Source organism: Anarhichas minor, unplaced genomic scaffold, assembly GCF_050575085.1.
Source record: "Anarhichas minor isolate MPS153535 unplaced genomic scaffold, ASM5057508v1 ptg000037l, whole genome shotgun sequence".
Lineage (NCBI taxonomy): Eukaryota > Metazoa > Chordata > Actinopteri > Perciformes > Anarhichadidae > Anarhichas > Anarhichas minor.
The window spans coordinates 1,317,501-1,322,500 of NW_027466483.1; positions in this window are offsets into that span (position 1 = coordinate 1,317,501).

The following is a 5,000-nucleotide window of genomic DNA, read 5'->3' on the forward strand; positions in this document are numbered from 1 at the left end:
CGGAGGAGGTGGAGGAGGAGCAGGAGGAGGAGGAGGTGCAGAGCGACGACGGTACGTCGAGCACTGGCACCGTGGAGGAGGACGTGGACGAGGAGGAGGAGGAGGAGGAGGAGATGGAGGAGGAAGAGGATGATGAGGCTGCTGCGGGGACCTGTGTGAGCGAGCTGAACAAAGAGAGAACGGCGATGACTACGGCTGTAATGAGGCCGAAGCCTGCAGCCTGTATGGCAGAGACTACAGCGGTGAAAGCAGGTGCAGCTGTGGAGCCAGTGACAAGGGCAGGTGCAGCAGTGGAGCCAGTGACAGCGCCAGGTGCAGCTACGGCGCCAGCGAAAGAGGCAGGTGCAGTTGTGGAGCCAGTGACAAGGGCAGGTGCAGGGGTGGAGCCAGTGACAGCAGCAGGCGTGGTGGTGAAGCCACGGAGGACGACCGATGCAGGGAGGAGAACTGAAATAGTGGAGGTGCCGGAGACGGCGTCCAGCCAGATTGATCTGAGTGGGCCAAGGCTGGTGCCCAGCCAGCCAGAGCTAAAGGTGGGAGAGGCACGAGCCAGTGCCAGGCTGAAGGAGCAAGTCCAGACCAAGCCGGGCAAGGCCCGAGTGGGGAGACTGGTTGCGAGGAAACCGAAGGCGGTGCTATTGGAAGACGCAGAGGTAGAGCTGCGAAAGAGGGCTGAGGAAAAGGCGGCGATGGGGTCTTCCCTGGACAGCTTTGTTCCTCAAGACATTGGGAACTGCGGCTCCCCGCTGCTATTAAGTGACCCCTCGGACTCAGACATGGACATCGAGAAGGGCCAAAGGGTGAGGAAAAGGGATGGAGAGATTATAAAAGGGTCTGATAATCGGAATAAAGCACTGAAAAAATAACACCATGTTTTGTTTTGCTATGCTTTATGTGCCTTTACTGACAGCCCTCATGGCCTTTGACTCTCAGTCTTTTCTTTCTTTTAATGCCAATGGCTTAAAAGACCCAGGTAAAATGAGAGCAGTGTTTGATAGGAACAAACATGTGGACATAATTTGTCTTCAAGAAACTGGGTGGGACCTAAAGGCTGTCAGCCATGCTCAAAAACTGTGGAAAGGGGTGATTTACTCCCAGGAGGGTATTGGGCGAGCACGAGGGGTCGCAGTACTAATTAGCAGAAAACTTAGTACTAGTAGTAAATGTGTATATAGAGCTAGCAATGGCAAGTGTGTGATAGTGGATATATTAATAAATAGTGATATAATTAGACTGATTAATATACATGCGCCCAGTATTGAGGAGGAACGCAGAAACTTCTTCGGAAGTCTGAACAAGTGGATAAATAATAATACTATTATTCTAGGGGACTATAATATCACGCTTAGTAGTAGTGACAATTATAATGATAAATTTAGGTGTGACACGAGTAGAACTGCACTTAAAGATATCATGATAGAAAAAAACTTAATGGATGTATGGAGGGTAATTAACCCTAGGACAAGGGGTTATTCTAGAAGACAGGTTGTCCTGGGCAAGTTAAAACAAACCCGAATAGACCTGGGCCTGGTGGCTTCGGGTCTAGTTAAACGGGTTACTGACATGAAGTATGTGTTTAATGCATGGAGCGATCACGCGTACGTGGATTTAAAATTTGGTGACAGCACGGCTAAAAAAGGCAAGGGCACATGGTGCTATAATAACAGTTTGTTGGAGGACACAGCGTATAAGAATAAAGTAAAGAAATTACTAACCCAAAGTGCATATGACATGCCATATGTAGATAATAAAATAGAATACTGGGAGGAAATTAAATTAAGAATAAAGAAAATAAGCATTAGTTATAGTAAGAATAAAAAATGGGAAGAGAAAAGAGAGGAGAGCATGTTAAATGATTTATTAAACAAGGAATTAGAGAAGATGGAGCTAGATACAAATTATAATAGTGAAAACTATGAATTATATAGGAATAAACTGACGGATATTGAGACCAAACGTTGCAAGGGCGCCGCGGTCAGGAGTAGGTCGCAGTTCCTGCTTGAAGGGGAAAAAAGCACGGGTTTTTTTCTGGGGTTGGAGAGGATAAAACAAGAGAAGCAATATATAAATCAACTGGTGAGCAGCGAGGACCTAGTATGCACTGAAAGCAAGGACCTTTTAAAAATAGTAAAAGACTACTATAGTGAGCTGTATAAAGGGCAAGGGCCTCTAAAGGAGCACATAGTAAAAATGACGAATCAGATAGGAACCCAAATAAGTGAAAATGATAAAAATTATTGTGACTTGCCTATCTCTAGGCAGGAGATAGAGGCAGTCATAAAAAGCCTTAAACACAATAAGAGCCCAGGTTCTGATGGCCTTACTGCCGAGGTGTATAACGAGTTTTCTGTTTTACTCTCTCCCATTTTGTTACATGTTTTTGATGAGATGGCGAGGCAAAATATCATGCCTGACAAGATATCGGAAGGGATTATCACATTAATATACAAGCAGAAAGGTACAAAAGATAGGCTGGAATATTACAGACCCATAAGCCTGTTAAATACAGATTACAAAATCATAGCAAAGGTGTTGGCTAATAGGATGAGAGAGGTAATTAAAACTATTGTCATTGACACTCAGACCTATAGCATTCCGGATAGGGATATAAGTGATAATATAATTGCAATAAAAAACCTAGTAGATAGTATGAATAGAGAGGGGGGGTGTTTATTAGGGATAGACTTAGAGAAAGCATTTGACAGGGTGGAACATGAGTTTATGTGGGAGGTATTAAATAAATATGGGTTTGGTGAAAAATACATAAATTGGGTGAAATTATTATATAAAAAGGCTAGAAGCCGCGTTAAGGTCAACGGTTTCTTGACTGATCCTGTGGAGCTGCAGAGGTCCATTAGGCAGGGTTGCCCCCTGTCTGCCATGCTATACAGCCTTGTGGCGGAGCCGTTGGCTTTAAGCATAATTAATGACAATGAAATAGCTGGGATTAAAACCGAGAGAGGGAATATGGTCAAAGTTATTCAATACGCGGATGATATAAATATCTTTTTAAATAACAGTACACATATAGAGAGGGTCATGGTGCATATAAATGACTATGAGATGGCCTCTGGGGCAAAAGTAAACAATTCTAAATCAGAAATAATGGTTTTCAAGGAGGCAGGGTTTGACACAAACAAATGGGGTTTTAAAGTAACTGACGAGGAGAGGAAAATCTTAGGAGTCTATGTAGGGAAAGATGGGGCTAAAGCTAGGGATAGAAACTGGAAGGAAATGATTAAAAAAACTCAAAACATATGTAATCTGTGGAAAGCGCGAGGGCTGAATATCAGAGGAAAGGTAATTGTATCTAATGCTCTAGTTTTGTCCAAAATTAACCATATTCTCGGGTCCTGTGAGCTGCCGGATTGGGCGCTAAATTCACTGAACAGTGTGATCTCCTCGTTTTTGTGGAAGGGGAGGGGAAATATGATTGCTCGCAGGACATTAATAGCTAAAAAAAGGGAGGGGGGTTTAGATCTGATTGACATTAGTGCCAAAAGAGATGCACTTAGGGTCAAATTAATAGGGCGTTTTCTGGATCACTCGAGGCTGCATCCTTGGAAAGATACCTTGGCGGGCTTCCTGGCAGAGTATGGTGAGAGGAGCAGTTACAATTTGTACGCTTTCTCTCCCAGAAATGTTACAGGGGGGTTGCCGGGGTTCTATCGCGAGGTGCTGGAGGCTTGGGACAAGTTTCTGCCCCACCTCAGACCTGACTTTGAATTTAAAGAGCAAGTGATGAAATTACCTTTCCTCAACTCGCCTTTCTTCTCCCATAAGGGCAGGCCCCTCATTTCCAAGGCTCTCCGCGAGGCGGGTTTGTCTACGCTGGGGGGAGTCTGTGGGGGGAGGTGGGGTTTAACTTTCGATAAAACCAAAACATTGATAGCACTGAGAAGGGCGGGAGGGCCTTTTAAGGGAAAGCAAATTACTGAACTGGGGATGAGTGTAAATGACTGTGTGGACGAGAATTGGAGGGCTCTGAAGCAATGTAGTAATCAAGTGCAGGGTGATGCTGTGAGCTTCTTCCTGTGTCAGGGTGAGAGGAATGTGCCAGTCACGCAAATAAAAACTAAAGTGATCTATGATACTCTAATTCAGAAGCTTACTAAAAAACCTGCGTCAGAGCCACACTGGGCTGCTTTGTTCCCTAACAAAGACATAAAATCAATTTGGAGTAACCTGCTTGTTCCTTCCATTCCTCATGCAGTTTTTGATACTGACTTTAAGCTTAGGCACAGGAGGTACTATACCAGTATCGTCCTGCATCAGCTCCACAAACTCAAGTTCCAAAGGTCATGTGCGGTCTGTGGGGTAGAGGATGAGGATTTTGACCATCTCATTTTTAAATGCTCCGCTCTAACTGATATACGGAATTATGTGCGCCAGCTTTTGGGTACGTATTGTGGTGCTAAGGTGCAAGAACTGAGTGAGTGGGACTGGGTTTGGCTTTTCGGCCTACCCAAGCAGGGTAAAGGGGGGACGGTGGTTCAGATGAACACACTTCTTGCTCTTGCCAGGCATGCAGTAGTCCTAAGGAGAAATTATGCTGTGTTTGAGCAAAAGCAAGTAAATGCAAAAGCACTATTTAAGAATCTTTTAAGAGCTCACCTGGGACTGCTGCATGTCTGTAGAGAAGAGTGGTTCTCTGAAATGTTTTTAAACAGAACGTCCCTGTGTAAGGTCGAGGAGGATGGGAGGCTCTGCTTCCTGTTCTGAGTTATCCTAATAGGAGGCCTAAGATAGTTTTGCTTGAGCCGCTATCAAAGAGCAGGTTATCTCTTTTAGGTTTTTTTTTTTTTTCGTTTGTGTATTTTGTTTGTATATTTGGTTGCTTATTTATTTTGTTTGGCCTTTATGTCTATGTCTGAGGTGGAGTTTTGGGATTGTAATAATTTCTTTTTAGGGTTAGTCTCATGGATAAGGTTTTTTTTTGCCTTTGGGCTGCTTGGCTGGTTTCTCTTGCGGGTTGTTTTATTTTGCCTCGTTTTGCCTGT